At 40.8% G+C, this 17,889-nt stretch overlaps 1 protein-coding gene across 1 annotated transcript in view; it reads left to right on the top strand.

Annotated features, from left to right (window-relative positions):
- The window catches only part of LOC114880164 (tyramine/octopamine receptor-like), a 47,398-nt gene that overhangs the window by 16,391 nt on the left and 13,118 nt on the right, over positions 1-17,889 (top strand). Inside the window, exon 2 of the mRNA XM_029195866.2 lies at positions 2,569-2,758. The gene's annotated coding sequence lies outside the window, so the exon portion shown is untranslated. The remainder of the gene's footprint in view (positions 1-2,568; positions 2,759-17,889) is intronic.

Genomic DNA, 17,889 nt, shown 5'->3' with positions numbered 1-17,889 from the left:
CAGTTAATAACTTCGTACAGGGACAACCGGATAGACGGGAAAAAGCAAATTCTATTTACATCTCCCTTTTATCGTGGAATTGATCCACTTGTATTAATCGAATCTGATGGAAAATTGCGTTAACGAGCGCGGGCACAGAGTGTTTCCGCAGTGAAAGCCCAATAAACAATATCACTGTAATTTATGGTTCATCGTTAGAGCATTCATTTTCCGACTGTAAATAACAGGCACGTTCGTTTTACAATTTCCGCATTAATAATTGGATATGTAAATCGGATACGGTAACCTCGTTACGAGTTACGTTATTGCTCTACACTTGGCCAGATATTGTTCGTTCGACACGCGTGACCCGTTAATTAACAAGAGCGCAGCTTCGGAATAATTTTCCCCTGATAACGAAGAGAAAAATATCGCTTCGCGCGTCTCGACGAGTCAATTTTACAGGTCGTACCTTCGGAACGATTAAGTACGAAACCACGATTTCCTTGCAAACGTCTATCCAACGAGCCGTGTGAACACGAGACGTTTTACGAGGATTCAATCGGGTGTTTGCTGCTTCTGTTGACACGTGCTCGATCGTAAAAACCGATTGTTTCGAACCCTTCCATATAATGGAAACAAAACCACAAAGCTACACTCTTGAAATGGAATACAAAAGAATGCATAATGAAACTTTGGAGCTTAAAACATGTGTGAAACGTGGTTTTAAGTTGCTGCAGCTTTGAATTAATATCGATATCGAAATTAGAATAATTTTGGTTTGCGATCGAAATTCGGTTTGCAGACAGAGTTGATTGAGCAATCAGTTGGTCTGGTAGCAATCAGCGAACACTCGAATTGGTTAGTCAGCTGCCAACAAGTTTAATCGAAATAAGAAGCAATTTCAATCTTAGTTAGAGTTAAACACAGTTAGGTAGTTTCAGGAAAACTTAAACGGTAGATACTGTGTTATGTAATACCACGATTCTGCTCGGAACCACTGAAGGAAATGAATAATTCAAATTGAAAAGTAATTGGAGCGAGTCGGAGATTAGTAGTAACATTGGTTGATCAGAGTAAATCACCGTCAGTCGTTTATGGTTTTCACGAATTCCCTGTTTTTCCACCGACAGAACTCGTAAATCTGCTTTGTCCAATACGAGCATCGTCCATCGAATTCCTCGAATCGATTTCGTTGCTTTGCAAAATTTATAGAATTTAAAATGTATTTACCCTGGGGAAACCAGGAATAATCATTTTTTAACATCTTCCTTTAGTTTCTCTGATAACACGTTTCTCGACCATTTAACAATTCTTAAGGAGCACTTTTATTCACGCTCGATAAAGCAACGATTTCTTCTCTCGCCTCATCGAACGAAATCCTTCGTTTCAACTCTTTCTTAGTTCGATGAAATCTTTCCTCGTTAAGATCCTTTTCGAGGGCAGTCATCGTGAAATCGAAGCGCGCCTCCTTTCGAATCGTTGAAAATTCATTTCCAATCTCGAGGTATATTTTTCCCCTCGTGGCTTGTTAAACCGGTCGAAAGGAGGTCTCGCAGAATTTTTCCGCAAGAAAGTGGTACGAGACTGGACGTATCTCGGACGCGACGGATCAAAAGCGTCCGCGAGTATTTCAAATCCTCTTTGCGAGCCACATCGTTTCGTCGGGAAATGCATCGCGGCAGCGACGATGGTAAGACGGTTCTTCTTATTTCGAAATTCTCTTTGATATACGCGAACGAGAAAGATGAATTTTTTCCTTTCCTCTTTTCTCCTGTTCGTCCGAGTTGATTCGAAAGTTCGCCACGGGAACGATTCGTGTATTGTCGTCGATCGATGCTCTGAAAATCGAGCAACTCGACGCGAAGCAGGGTTAAAAAAAAAAAGCAAACTTTCAATTAATTTAACTTGCTGGCCTAGCGAGGCCTCTCGCGGGAGAGAAGGTCCCTTCGTTGGATTAACATTCACGGCAGTAAATGTAACGCTTTCATCGGCGCCAGAATGCCAGACTGCAGGAGGAACGCTGGCAGCAACATGATAAAGCTATTACGCGAAACGATGTCACCCTTACAGACCCTTCCAACGATATACATTTAAACTTGCCCGTATTCGTCGCGAGAGATTTCGCGCGACGAAACGGTAACCGTTTGCCTTCTTGCATTCAATGGGACCCGCTCGAGCGGCTTTCGCGCGACAATCCCTCGATAACAGCCGGATTAACAGGCTGGAAACGACTTTTCCTCGTAGCCGATGCAACTCGAGGACGAACTCGCGACGACGATTATAAACGCGACCGAGCATTTCCAAGGGAAATATTAACTTCGCTAATAAGTTCGTTCGTCTGAACCGCGTGCATACGCGTCCTGACAATTCCTTATCTCAAACTGTTGCTTGCATCTGCTTGTATATTAATCGTACGTAGATTTCAAAATACAGAAGGTAGAGATTTAAGATACAAGAGAACAGTGGATCATCGATGTACAAATTGAAGAAGAAAAAAAATCTAATCGATGAACATCGACGCGATAAAATCACCAATGTTCCTTGGAGTAAAAACTTACTAACTTTGATACCTTTTTTTGCTTTCAGGTGATATAATCCTGGATAAGAATTGATGATCTCCACTGGCCTGGCCAGCCCTCGAAATTGACCCGAATTGATCGAAGGCCCGATTACCGGAAACAGACGACCAAAAATGTGACGCGCGGGGGTCACTCGACGGTCGAGGCTCGAATAGAGAAGACTGGACGACTATTGGAAGCGTGACGGTGGATTGACTGTGAGTATTATCCTCGATAACATTATTTCCCGTATCGCATTCGATTTTTGAAAACTGAAAGACTCGTAGCTGCAGATAGATACGGTTATAAATCGAGCAGATTTAATTTCAAATATTCTATAACGTGAAATGTATTGTGCGGCCCCGATAAGGACCTTCGTCGAGAGCCGAAATGTCGGCTTTTTAATAGAATATAGAATATATTTATATTCGCTTTGGTAGCAGAGATAATGCAGCAGCTGAATGGGATGGTTCGATTTTAAATTCCGTGTTGTTCGGACAGCTTCGCGATATCCTCGATGTACTTGTCGGTCTTCAAAGCAGCTTCCGGGGCAGGAAATATGGCCTGGTGATGTCCTATTCTCGCTGCAAATAATGGCGCGAATGATTGCATAATTTATTAGCGGTCCTGCTATCGGGTGACCGTAAAAAAACATTACTAACGTTATCGTGAATTTTTATTTGAACAATAGAAGATATTACAAAGTGCATGATCGTGCTTTACAAAAAATTCTATTTCCGTCTGAGCGTTTTTGCAGGAAAAAAGGATAAAAAAAAAGAACTTCTTTTGCACGACACGATCCGATTGAAAGTAACGTGAAACTTTGGTATCGCGAAGTTTTCGCTGGCTAATTGCAAACGAATTATCCGAACGAATAGCTTGATTCGATTAAAATATTCAGGATACTTAGACTGCATTGTTTGCGTCACGCTACGATACTTCTTGAAATACTTTTCATTCTGGGCCAGAGAATGAATTCATCGATAACACAAAAAGCACCGAGTTCGTTCTCTGTTTAATCTTCTCTTTCAAAGTTTTTCCTCCCACCCCCTCTTTTTTTTTATATATTCTGTAAACGAAACGATTAATCGTCGGGAATTATCTCAATTCGTTGCAGCGGAATAACTGGTTACGTTTTCCCTGCAAAAAGAATCGTTTGTTGCGTGCCGTCCGGTTTGAAAAATTCCCTCGTTGTTTGAACCGCAGCGACGGTCATTAATCGATGCCGTAATTGGAGGTTTAATTCGTCACTTTGAGCGTGTATAATGGACCGCTGCATATTCGATGATTTAAATCGTGGAACACTTGTCACCGGTAACCCCTTTATCCGACCCATTGTGTAGTCAATTGTCTATCCCTGCTTTACGTAACACTTTTCTTCTACTACCTCTCTTTTTCCCTTGTTTATCCACGTTTCCGTTGTTGCGTAATTTTCAACGGTACTTAGACTTTTTAAGGATACTCGTTCGATAACGAGAATTTTTTTCTTTAGAAACATACTGGTCTATGAAATAGTTGTCGAGCACTTTTCCCAGGATACAGGGTAGAAAATTGAAAGTTTCAAATTAACTGTGGAAGGTATAATATTAATTGCCCCGGGTAGTAAGCGAGGAGCTTAAATTATAAAACTCTGTCGATATTCTTCAAGATTTATAAAGTTCTTCGTGGAAATTGTTTTTTTTTTTTTTTTTTAAATTTTGTTTCATTTTTATACAAAAGACCAGATCCGGTATTGGAACAGTTCGATCGAGTTTCTCTCTTAACGTTCGTCGGTCGGTGCTCGAAAATTTCGGTTACCACCGAAACCGTGACCTGGTTCAATCGGCGATGAAGTCGATGTAACGTCGAACGTACGAATTCTCTCTCTCATGTTCGAGTCAATTAAGCTCTATCGATTGCCTCGACGACAAAGACGAACCCAAACTCTGGCCGAACGGTTGCCTGTACCCGGCTCGAAGCAAGGTTTAGTGTTACTTTATTAACGGGCTCGATCCTTGACTTATGTTTATCGATCCCCTTCGATGGCTCCGTCGATTGTCCACCATAAAGATCGTCGCCCGTAAAACGTTTATAAGCTTCGATACGAGTTCGATACGTACTATTCCCGAGTAATAAACGTCGGGACAACGACGGCGGAAACAATGGCGATTTGCGAAATGGTTCGCCGCGACCGTGACTAATGGGAACCGTATGAATTAGTCCTGAGAATAGGGAATTCGGGTCAGGAACTGATGTACCCAGGACTTACTGGTTAAATTACGGCGTTCCGAGGACAGATAGATGGGAAAAGTGTTGTTCCATACGATTGCCTTTCATCGTTGAGGAACTTTGAATTTTTATCCCCGCTTGTTGCATATCGAGTGAATGATTTTCAAACATGGAAAGTCTGCCACGATTTCATCACATAAAAGTATCGCACAATTGCAATTGTAGTATATCAATGGGTAGCTTAAAGCTTAACGAACATGACTACATAAAGGTTTCATCAATATTCTCGATACAAAATGGCTGGCACTTCGTTCGAACAAATAATGCAGCTTAGCACTGTCCATTAACGAATATCCAATTTTCAATCATTTGTATTTAAAGATCGTAATGGATCTTTTTGTATAATAAAAAAATTAGACTTTTTGGAAATTAAATATTTGCCAATGGACGATATTGTAGCTAACTTGATGGAAACGTTATAACAAGATAATTTCTTTCTATTCACACCTACGAAGGAATCGTTTCGATCTTTATGGTCTTTTCCAGCAAGCTTCCACGCTAAAAGCAATAAGGAAACCATCATCGAGTCAATGCATTTACCTTTTTCTCTTCTCTCTTCTTCTATCTCTTTTCCAATGCCTTTGTCTGTTCGAGAGGGCGAGAAAGTCTCGCGGTCTTTCTATATCCTATATAGATGCCTGTGGAGGACGTACCCGACCCGCACCCTAAAGCCTTGTCCCATTTTTGTCCCGGCTTGCATTCTAATTCTCGCCCCGATACGTACTTTCACTTTTGATTCGTCGACTTTTCATTTTCTCGTGAGCCTCGCTTATCCGATTTAATATTCCTTTCGTTCGAGACGGGATAAATTGAATTTTTAAAGAAAATATGTATTTAGGATCGAGGATGATGCTGCCGGAACGATTCGTTGGAACGAATAACCCTTCGGTTCATTCGTTCCAGATTTCTTTTCTCCCGATACACCCCCTTTAAGCGATATTATTTTTTCATAAGATCGACTGTGTCGTATCAATCCGCTTATTAAATTGACTCGTCGCCGAGGAAATTCGTTTTCATTCTCGAAGGACGTATCATTCTTCCTTTGCCACGCTTCCACCCGGGGTCATAACAAACATTCGCCCTCGTTTTTATCCTGGTCTTTTTTCTCCCGGGGCAAAATATCCCCATGGTGGAAACAACGCGAAGAAACATCTACCCCCGTGGAAACGCGGTTTCATAAGACAGCGCGTTGTAATTTACAAAGCTCCATTATCTGTGGATTTTTTTCCCAGCTCGCGGTGGGTATTTTGCGGTAGATACTTTGTTACATCCTGTCTAATAATTAAATGAAAATAATTCTTTGGTGTTTTCGTGTAATCTCGAAACTGGGAATGAAAAATAATTAAAAATATTCAGGAAACTGTGGACACGCAAAGTTTTCCAATTCTACGATACCAAGATGTGAAATGTATGTAGAAACGAATGGAGAGAATATGTGAAATACTTTCCGCAAATACGTAGGTAATAATACGATAATACAGAATGTTCCGGAGTTAAATGATCAAAGTTCGCAGTTATATTCGACGAGTGGGAATAAGGAAAAGATGTGATATAGGTATAGGCGCGGAAACTCTTTATTAAAAAGTTCTAACAAAAATATTTGAACACGAAAGCGAGTTTGCTGATACATTACGATTTAATAGTAGGTCAGCAATGTTCATTCAATCTCTTCGTTCCAATTATATTGCATTATCTGCACGGTAATTAGCGTTAATTAAATTGCATTACATCACTGAATAACTAATTTAAGTTAAACTCAATTCTTCAATGAAATTTTAGTATAGAAAATTAAACGAATTTTCTTTCGAACAAATATGTTACGTTTCGAGGAAGAGCCTCTCCTTTTCAACCATTTTTCACTTGTCAGTTTACCGAGTATTACCTCCTCTGTTCTTTTTTTTTTGTTTTCAACATTTCGTAGGACCGCAAGCAAAAACTGAACAACGAATAAAACAAAGAACTTCAATTTATCAAAATATAAAAAACAAAAAGAGACACGGGTTCGCTGTCGAAACGGGTGTTTTATCAAAGTGCTTTCTCATCATAAATGCAGCCTGGTAACTCGGTCGCGATCGCGGTTAGCCACGTTTCTCCCTCGAAAATGCACGCGGCTCGGAGCCACTTTTCCTCGACATGTCGTAAAAAATTGTCGCTTCCGTAGGTTGGCTCGACATTTCGTTGTCGCCGGGAAACACAATTCGCGTGCACCTCTAGAAAGTGTTTTTACGGCCGAGGTAATGCGAAGAATAATATGTAAGAACCGGTGACTTTTCCGGTTTCGCGTAATTTCAAAAGGAGAGCAGACTCGAACTCTTCAAGGAGCGTAAGAAAAGAAAAGGGAAGAAGAGAAAAAGATTACGGTAATATTCACCCCGCATCCTTCGAACGTGAATGTTTCATAAAAGTCGTTCCACAGAAAAATTCATAAAACGTGCGCTCTTTCTGACCGTGAACACTGTACAAACACGTCCCCGTCTTGTACGACTCTTTTCATTGCTTTTGTTTTCGAACAAGCAAATCGTGACCGTACGAAAGCCGAATATTTATCGTCGCGATAAATTTTCGTATTCATTTCATTCCCGTTCTTTTGGTTTCCTGCAACCCCTTCACTACGATATTCTTCAAGCTATGTAGGATAAATCAGTCAATTGGAACGGTTTATAACTCAAGTTTGGTTCGAGATAGAGAAAAGTTTCAAAAGAAGAAATCTATTTTTCTGTAATCTCAGATTTTTCGCAAGTGCAACGATGCGTTTTAAAAATGCAGCTGCACTCTTTTTTTTAAATGCCATCAATGGCTGACTTTTCAACGAGTCCTTATCGTTTCTATCGGAATTTATTACTTGGTACCTGAAAAGTTGGTTGATCAATAGCGAGGAAAACGCGGTACAATGAAATCGTGGATCGCCAGAAAGCGAGCCGGTAATTTGTAAAGTTGTTCGGAAGTACCTGTACATTTCCGATAAGGAAATGTACCGCGACCGAGCTGCGTGTGTAAGAAAAGATCTTGGGTAAAGGAAGCAAGTCTTTTGGCCACGATCGTCTCGAGAGATTTGCGAAAACTTTTTCCTGGAAATAAACGGGGACCGTTCGAGCTCTTTGAATCGGTATCTCGTGAAAGCTTGAACTTCTTGCTCGATGAAGTCGCAATCGAATCGCAGTAATACAAAATTCTCCCCTCTCAGCGTTATTTCTTCAGTTTCTCCTCCTCCCTATTGATCCCTCACAATGTCTTCTTCTTTAAATCGAAATGCTACAAGAAGTGACCGTATAAATTCTTGTAAAAACTGCGAGAGAAAAGACAGGAAAAGAAATCAGCGGACAGACGATTTTCTCGTTTTTCCAACGGAGAAAATAAAGAGGGAAAAGGAAACGTTGTCAGTACGATCGAAACGATCGTCCTTGATTCTTTTCAGGCTTCCTTGGGGACTCATTAAACCGTATTCGCTTGTGCACGCGAGCACAGCCTGGATGAGATTACGCGATAATTAGCAAACCGGCCGAGTCGAGCACGGTTTTTCACATGACCGTGCAAACAGCTGCGATTGATCATGTAAACGCTATCTGAAATTCTGTTGAATAGTCTTGGTCAATTTTGACGATATTTAGTGACGTGATTTTTTTAGTTTGTCAAATATCAGTTCGTTTTTACGCGCAGTTATCATATGTTGGATGGGAAACGAGCTCGGGAGGTAAGCGAAAAATAACAGAGGAGCTTGTTTTAATAACCAACTAATATTCTGGAGCAGTTTTTTCTGGAACTCGAATGCTTTTGAATAATTAAATTCTGCCCGAGTTTAATCGATGACGGTGCTTCTTAATTTAAGCAATCTTCACAGTTAAGTCGCATTGAAATGCGGTGTCCGTTGTTATTCAAGGTGCTTGATTTAAGATTCCCCGTTGCATTCGCGAACGTTGCAATTAATCAACAATGCTACCGCGTGAAAACTTGTTAGCTTTAACTTACGTCTTCATTAACACTTTGACTGTTCAACTGGAAGCTAAGTTATAGATTAATTTTCTAATTAAATCCTCAGTTTGCTGTTTTGAATTTCTAATGCAATTTTCGTGATATTCAAAATCTTTCGCGTTTTAACCACCAAGGGAATGTTAATATTTTTCACAAGAGCAACATTACGATTCCTTGAGGAATAATTAGCTTTTAATAAGGGTTTCATTGCTGGGAGAGGAACTGGCCGGGATTCGAAAAGTTTGAAGAAGTCCTTGAAAATTTCTGGCCCTCGCGATGGAAGTATTGCGCGACCCTCGGGATCGTGGAAAAGGGGGGGGGATGGATCACGTTCAAAAGTGCATGAATGCAGAAACATACTTGCTCGTGTCACGCCATGCTATGCCATATCACGCCAGGCCACGTGAAATGGAATGCATTGATTATGCAGACTTATCTCACGCTCTCGTGAAGCTTTGTTAAAGCTACACTCTGCAACATTGTGCAAATTTGCACGGTTAACCCGTCGAATGTCACCGGGGTCGCTAACGATCGACATTTTCATTAAATAACTGAATGCTAATGAGCAAACGAATGTTCTTTATTATGTTATTAATAAAATTACAGGTTCTGTAATTACAAAGATACAAGGACCTATAATTGTGTCCTCGGTAAACTATTCATTTAGTTCAATTTTACTTAAATTTTAACTATTCTTATTTAGAAATATATGAAAAGCTGAAAGTAGACTATTGGCATAATTATTAATCAATATTTTTTCTTAACTTAAGCTTTCAATTACATATTTGACAATATTACAAAGTGCTCTACCCCGCGTGTCCATTCGAACGGTGCCATTCGACGTGTTTTTCTGGCGTCGGTCACATGTGACCCCCAGGACAATTGACCTGACCACGGACCCTATCGTTTCCCTCAGTTCCGGACCCTTGAAAAATTTCGTTACTTTTCCCGCTATTTTTCTCTGCCTCCAATCTGTCCTGAATCCCGGTGTCGTCACTTTGTCCTCCTGCCTGCTCGTTCATCATCTCGTTCCTCTCTCCCTTGAAAAACCGACGGAAATCTATTGCCCGTGTTCTCTCGTTGAATCGATGCAACGTCAGGAAAAACACGGAACAGGGGAAAACGCGCGAAGAAAATGGGAAGGTACATTTTTCGTCGGAAAACACGGATTCACCGGCGGACGTACGAACATCTGTGCCTCGGGAAATTGTAGCCGTCTTGCACGGGGTTTATAGTGTCCGCGAAAAGTTAGGAAAGTTCTTGCGCGACTTCCCGGCTGCGTGATTTATCGTACTTTTAACAAATTTCCCGGGCTTGGGGAACAGACTCACATATCCATCGCGCTATCGTCCTGATTTTATCCTCTAATTCCTAGCGCATAAATACTGGAAATCTTAATTTCTCCGACGCACACTCTGCGGTACCGCAAGGATTTTCATGTAATTTTTTACAAGCCACACCTATGTGCCAAGGAATGCAAAGTTTAGCCGCGGATGGAAACTGGAAACAGAGTAACATTCCATGAACCGGGTAACTATTTCAGTTGCGAGGCTGGTAGGTTGAATTTATCAGCGGTTTTAGAAATATTTCGTATTATTTTTATACTGATAATAATATTTCATGATATTACTGCTGAATATACATGATAAACGAGGTCTCGTGGGCGTTTCGAAGACAGATGGGCAGGTTTTTTTCTAACAAAAACAGCTATAAAAGTGGGCGTTATGGAAACACAAATATTAATATATAAATTATTTAATATAACAACGAGACTCTTATTTTACCGAGTCACTGGTAAATATATATGTACGCGGGAGGGTTGTTGTAAAGGCTAGCAGTTTGGTAACCGGAGTTCGTGATTCGGACGCGTTACGAGGGTGCAACTTGTTAGGGGAAACCGATTCGTAGGATGCCAAGGTTCGAACCGATCCTGCAAACCGTTGTGATTGATTCATAATGTGTTCCCGGACGATAAATCAACTCGAGCAACGCGTTGCCCGCCGCAATGTTTAATTGGCATTGGTTCGTGCGTAATTCGTAAATAGTTGCGAACCGCGAGCGTAAAGTGCCCTCGAATGAATTTCATTTCCATCGCGTCAACGAGTTACGCTTTCATTTGCCTTTACAATTGTTTAAATACAGGCTCGTATGGTAAACATTTTGCTTTTTCCTTTTTTACAACAATATCATAAATTTGTAAACCGTGAAAGCGAATCGGTGAGCGGTGTTTTCACGTCCGTGAATTTTCCATTTATTTTTTTATCGTTAGCGGTGCGATCAGGTTTTGTTACAGCTGTATAAATGTATAACTCGCTCACGCAACGTTTGGAAACAGATGCGTTTATTTTTGTTACGAGATTTTATTTTGCGGACAGAATTGGTTATTGGTAATTCAGTTGTTTAGCTAATTGACGCACGAGACTTAGAAATTATTCTGTTTTTATAATTCACCCTGCGTTTGAATATTTAGATTTTCGGTTCATACGATATTTGCGGTCTAATTTTATCGTTTGCACAACTAATTACACTCGCAATCGTTTATCATAAATCGTTCAAAAATAATGCGAAATTGGATCGAGCGTGTTTCGTTAATCCTCTATTCCGTGTTAGAGAATCGCTATTTTCCAGTGTGTTTGCGATTATCTCTGATCATGATCTCTAACCATCATGAATCACGTACAACGAATTTACTCGGCAACGGATCGTTTCCATTCCCTTTCTCTGTCTCTCCAGCTGCGCGCTTTCATTATTTATGCGTTTCACACACGGGTCAATTTAGCGGAACCGTGCAAAAATCCCGGATAAATTGCCCTTAATTTTTATCCAGACTTCTCTCCGCGCGGCCGATTGTTACAATTCCCTTTTTGCCGAAAATAGGAAAAAGAAGATAGAGGATCCTATTTTCGTGGCTCGAATTTGCAAGGAGAACGAACTGCTAGAATTGGCTAGGTCGGATTTTGTTCGTTTCTTCGCGTTGATCCTTTGGGAATCGTTGGTGAAGAAAGAAGATCCTCCTAAGGATTTCCTTCCTACCTCGAATAGATAGAACTATCAAAACTGGGAGAATTTGCCTAAGCGTTAAATAGGCAAAAGGATTTCTCTTTTATTTGAAAATTTTGTTTATTAATTGAAATTTAATATTTATGGAAACTTGATATATTTGGTATCACTGTTCAATACAAATACTAAATTACTGCTATTAATTTGAAATTGGTTCAAATTTCAACAAAACATTAATATCTGTTATTATTTCAAATAATAAATGGGTATCAAAGGGATATCGACTCTATTTGATACCTACACGTCTATTCGATACAGTACCATAATTTACGGGTTGGAATTGATAGTATTGATTCGGTATCGTTCCAAATATTACCCGTGGCAGTCGATATGTTAAATTTTGGATCAAGTTCTAAATCAAACCTAATACATACACAGTGTTCAAACTTGAATGATGGATACTGTATCACTTGTAAGGAGAGCAAGTAATTGAAGTCGATCATTAATTATTCCATCGTTTGGCAAGAATTTTTTTACCGATTGTTAACTCACGGTAACCGAGGCGGCCGAAATCGTCCCAATACCTGCTTGCATATTCCAGAGGGTAGTCGGTTTCCACGAAAACAAGCGTGGCATTTAAAGCAGGTATTCCGTGTTCCGTTTAAAAGTCCTCGTTTCCCGCGATCGAACGAACCGACAGGAGGGAAAAGAGAAAAAGAGAGGAGACAGAAAGATTTGCAGTAAACGTCGAGCGAATGGTGGTTCTATTTCGGAAATTTCACCGTGGCTCGTCAAGATTTTTCGTTCGTGACGGTGGTAGAATGTTAATTAATGAGAGTCAACGGAAAGAGAACAACGGAAGAGGAAACGTCGGTGTCTGAAACGTTTTGCACGAACGCGTCGCGATTCGAGGACCCGACAACCCGCGGGAATAAAGTAACGAAGGGTTAGGGGGTAGGGTTGCGAGGGTGAAAGAAGCCAGCTTGAACAGAAACGTCAGATACGCGTCAAGTTTCCGACCAATTACGCCATTCTTCGTTCTACACCGTGAAAAGGGAATCCTGTCTGCTAGGAAAACTTCGCCGTGAGCGATCGTTTCTCACCGAGGAGCAACGAAAATTTCATTTATTTTTCACCGTCGCTCTGATTGTAGGCTTTTATTGTTAAATACTTTCGACGAAGTGCTGTTGAATAGGAGAAAGTAAATTGGGTCACTTTAATATTGTATACATAGTTCCAAGTGGAAACGGTGTGAAAAGAATATTGGATGTTTCTCTATTTCATTTGAACAAAAGAATCCTTTTTAACGTACAAAATCCTGAATCGAAAAAGTTGAAATAACAAATTAAAAGTTTGCAAATTTGACATGGTGGTGCTCGTCAGCTTTTATCAATCAGAGACCGAAAGTCGGATCCAATTCAAAAAAATTGTATCTATACTGCAGCCGTGAAATCAATAATCGCGTTGCTTCGACCTACGTATCCACGTCCACAGCGTTGAAAAACGGATTGAACACGGGTTTCACTGGATTAAAACAGCTTTCGCGGTGAAAAAAAGGCTGTGTCGAGGAAGTTTTGAAAACCGCGGAAAAGAGGAGTCGCGCATTGTTATTCTCTTTACGCGACGAACAGACGTCGAGGAGCCGTCATCGTGTTTTAACCGTGAAAATTCTCGATCGAAACTGATTTTCCCGGCGTCGACTCGAGAATATCAAGAAGGACATGTTCTAAAGGTAACAGACGAGAACGCGAAACGTACTCAACCGAAGTAGCTTCCGTCTTTCAGACGCTTTTTCCGATCAATCTCGATCAAGCAGCAGCACTCCGAAGAATTTTCCTCTTTCGCCTCTGCCACGAACTTTTCATCTCTTAATATCCCCGTTTCCTTTCACCGTCGCGTTAACTGCCACGCGACTATAATTGCTTCTCCCTCGGCTGCGAAACTCATGGATTCCCCGGGGATTAATATCAAGGACCACGAGCACAATGCAATTTCAATGCACAGCTCCTGGCAAACAGTCTTACGCATCCTTCTGCCAAAGACTCGGGGCGAAATACACGCCGGAAAGTGCAATTATCCCGGCATTAAAACGAGAGTTTTGACGACTAAAACTTTCCCCGGACGATTTCCTCATTTCCTCTTTCATGCCGTCTTCTTATCTCAAATAACCAACTCCCATTCCCAAATATCGAGCAGTGAAATATCCTCAAAGAAGCAATAACTTATGAAATTTTAGAAGAATTCATTTCTCTTGTAGAATAAAATTAATTTTCCTACAACTTCGTTCACTCGCGAGATCAACACCTAACGAACTAATTAAGTAGATTAAAGGCGGACTGATAATTATCTTACTTGTTCCTCGTCTGCACCAGGACAAACAGACAACGATAGCATCTTTCAAGATTTAAAGGTCTTATTGTCCGACTGAAACATGGTCTCTTGGATCCTGGAAAATTTAGCTTCCCATTCATCACCCGAAACGCGTTCGTTGCTGTTTCGTGCCAAAATAAGAGAGTATCGATTTTGCTAGAAAACAATGGGTAAGCCCAATAATTGGCACGAAGAAATCTTGCGAATTTTGGAGGTGTCTTTTAAAATTCATCAACCTTACGATCTTTATCATCGAGTTAGAAGGATCTCGGAGTAGATCAAACTGATCCGCGTGAAACAAGTTCAAACAGATATCGCATAGTTAATTATCAAGGAATCAGAAATTAAACGCAATCATACGCACGGGAAATTCCCAACGGTATCATGCCTGATAATCAGATATCTATTAACGCTTCAATTACCATATTCGAAATCCCATTTACCCAATTGGTAAACAAGTAACGCCCGCGTAGCATGCGAGCGTCCTTTAATTCAAAGCCGCACGTGGAACAAACATGCACACATTGACTGAAACAACGTTTAAACATTGTCAATTCGTGACAACTGTGAACCACGTTTCGTTTACGTTTAACCTGGCTCGATTATTGAAGGCTTACTTTGGTACACCTGCAGTTCTTGTAAAATTTCGTACGTGTCACCGGCAACCGGCATTACTAGGTCGTGGCGTGCCAAATAGTTGATTTTGGAACCTGGAAAGTTTGCGGAGTGAATTCATGACAGAAAAGTATCGCGAAATAGCACGTATGGTATATGAATTTAAAGCTTAAGGTCCGAAGAAAATAACTACGTAAAGGTATCATCGATAATCTTAATAGACAATGACTGATTCTTCGCTGTAACAAATCATAGATCAATTTACAGTTCCTCCATTGGAAGATATTAAATGTTTAATGGCTTATTAATCTTCGTTAAATGAATGTTGACTTTCAGGATAATTTAATGTTCTGAAAAATCATTTTTACTGAAGCCAGACACGGCTGATCTTTCTACTCGTTACGGTGGCAAGGAGGAAATTATCAAAAGGTACTAGTGCTTGTTACTTTCTAGCACCCCATTCTCGAAAGAAACTTAAACTATTTCCCGTAATGGAGGAAAGGAACAAGCGCCTTACGAAAATGCGCTTGAGGCTTACTCCTCTTTGACGGGAAAGAGAGGAGAGAACGAGAGGCTGAGGCTTTAGAATGAGAGAGAGAGAAGTAGTACTCTCCATTATAGCTTTAGTCAATGTTTTCGCGCTTCTAAATAATTTAACGTTATTACCGCCATAAAAGGCAATAATTTCTCTAGGCAAATGATTATGCATGGAGCTGCGTAAATGGTCTACGAACGTAACCCCATCGCGCGCATAATACTCGAGCTACTGAACTTCATAAGTTCTTTTAATTCGTGACAAAAATTACGTTCCACATTTTCGTGCAGCGTACAGTCAAATATTCACGTTGCAATTAACGTATACTCATCTTTAATAAAAGCCAATTTATTCATTTTTTATTTAGTGTTTAAAAATAGCTATGGCTTGTTGAGAATCACTGGAGGATCGAACATTGTTATATTTTTATACTGTTATGTTATAACATTCTTAGGTACGCTTTCGTGTAAAATAGAACAACAACTTTTTATGATAAACTCTACAACTTTATGCCCTTTTTACCTTATTCAATATTCGTGGTCGGTGAGCAGTGCCGGATAGAACACTGGCTTCAGCTTGATCCCCAGGGACTTTCTTCGCCGGCTCTACAATATTGCATACAGGGTGTTCCAAAAAAAAAAAAAAAAGAAATATAAAATGTTCTTGACTTTTCAATTTTCATCCTGTATAAATTATAAAAAGGAAATGTAATTAGGGGGTCTTGATGAAGGTTCGCTTTAACGAATGGTACATCGTTGCAAATACCGTCGATCGATCAAAGGAAATTTTAATCAACCATCATCGGATATAAATCGATGGAAGAAAAATTGCGGGAGTAAATTTCAATCGGCACCAAGTCAAAGCTTAGTAAATTTTCTCTTAATTCCCCGGGCTTAATTTCCCGCCGCTTATTAGACGTTTCTTTGCATTTCCAATCGCCGCGAACGAGAAATCCAATTTCCTGTTTAAAGGCTGCTTCGCAAGACCGCTTTCCGTCCCCCTCCCCGTGGCTGCCTGAAACACCATCCACCGGAGATAATGAATTTGCTTCGCCGGCAGCATCGCTGGCTAGGTGGTCGACCATCGTCATCGTAACTCGATTTAAATTGTTGATACGTCCCTTGCTGTCGATATCCACCGCGTTGCCTCGCTGTGTAACGTTACCCCGCCACCTGTTTGCCCCGAGTGGGTGGCAGATCTAAAATCGCGTTATCAGCTGAACGGTTCGATTAGACAGCGAACGTGAGGCTACTCTTAATAGTCGTCTAACTACTTCGATTACTTCTGAAATGCTCTAATTATATTCTTCAAGTTTCTTAAATTGAAAACTCATTTTATTCGCATTGCGAATTTTCGACCGTTCCACTTTCCTTGGCAAAGGCAAAATGGCACCCTTGGAATTAGGGAAAAGTTCAGGGGAGTGTATTGCTGAATATGAGGTGTTATCGTGTCGTAGAACTGATCTAAGAGCGTTATTAGCTCGTAGGATTACAGAAGCAACCCTTCCTGATCTAAGTTCGCCAAATTCTGGGGTTGACGGGACAAGGAACGCAGCAGGAAATATCTTATTCAGGATACGATCGCACTGTCAGAACAAACGCGACATAATGAAACTAGTTGCCGGAACTTTCCGGTACCAGAATTAATCCACGAAACTGATTCTTGGTCGAAGCACTTAGGGGGTGGTAGTTGTTCCGTGATCGTGCGTGCTTAGATAACGAGAGAACTCTTGACTAAGTACGATTTATCACCAACGAATTGTTACAAGCTCACCAATTTTCCAGACGTCCGTGCGCATTCGGGTTGCACTTTCCGATAACTCTTGGCAATCTATGGTACTGGGCGCGATCGCTGCAACAGAAATAAATTGTTACGCGTGTGAAAGTGCATTGTGGATAAAGGTTGCATTCACGGTGGATCGTTGGTTTTTCACGGGACTACGAGTTTCCGTGCGATTTATCGCCGATCAATTGTTACTCGCACGAGATACGCTCACGGATGCTTAGTATTCGCTGCGAGTCGCAGTGTCTCAACGATCTTCTCGCTCAATCCTTTCTACTCCCGGATTCTTTCACGTCCCTGATCTCACGTGCTGCCGTGCACTTTTTCCTCCCCTATTCTCTTCATCGTTTTATTTTTCCGTTTAGTTCTCTATTTCCCCTTTTCTCCTCGTGCCACCCGTTGCACACCCTCGTACCAGGAACGATTGTTTGCTCACTGTTCGAAGTCTGATCAGTCTATCAGTCGCATCGTTGCTCCAGGATAGGTATGAGCATTGCAACAATCGCTCCGTTGTACACGATATACAATTGGAATATTTGCGAGAACGATTTCCACGATATCATCTTTCAATCTTAACCGCAGCGAATTAACGCAACTAGCGTTAAGGGTATAATCTGTAATTGCGGGAAGCGTGTAGCACTGTACAGACTAATTAGAGTTATTAGTGTATAAAGGAACAGCTATACGTCTGGTTCTACCGTAGGCAAAGGGTTAATTACTTCCACCAACATCTCGTTAATGCGTTTAACCTAGCCCATTGTGGAAGTTTGCCAACGTTATAGAATAAAGCTCTCCTTTGCGACATCCGAG

The sequence above is a fragment of the Osmia bicornis genome, chromosome 13 (genome assembly GCF_907164935.1).
Source record: "Osmia bicornis bicornis chromosome 13, iOsmBic2.1, whole genome shotgun sequence".
Lineage (NCBI taxonomy): Eukaryota > Metazoa > Arthropoda > Insecta > Hymenoptera > Megachilidae > Osmia > Osmia bicornis.
The sequence above is the reverse complement of the archived record's forward strand: the minus strand, read 5'-3'. Positions and strand labels throughout refer to the sequence as shown.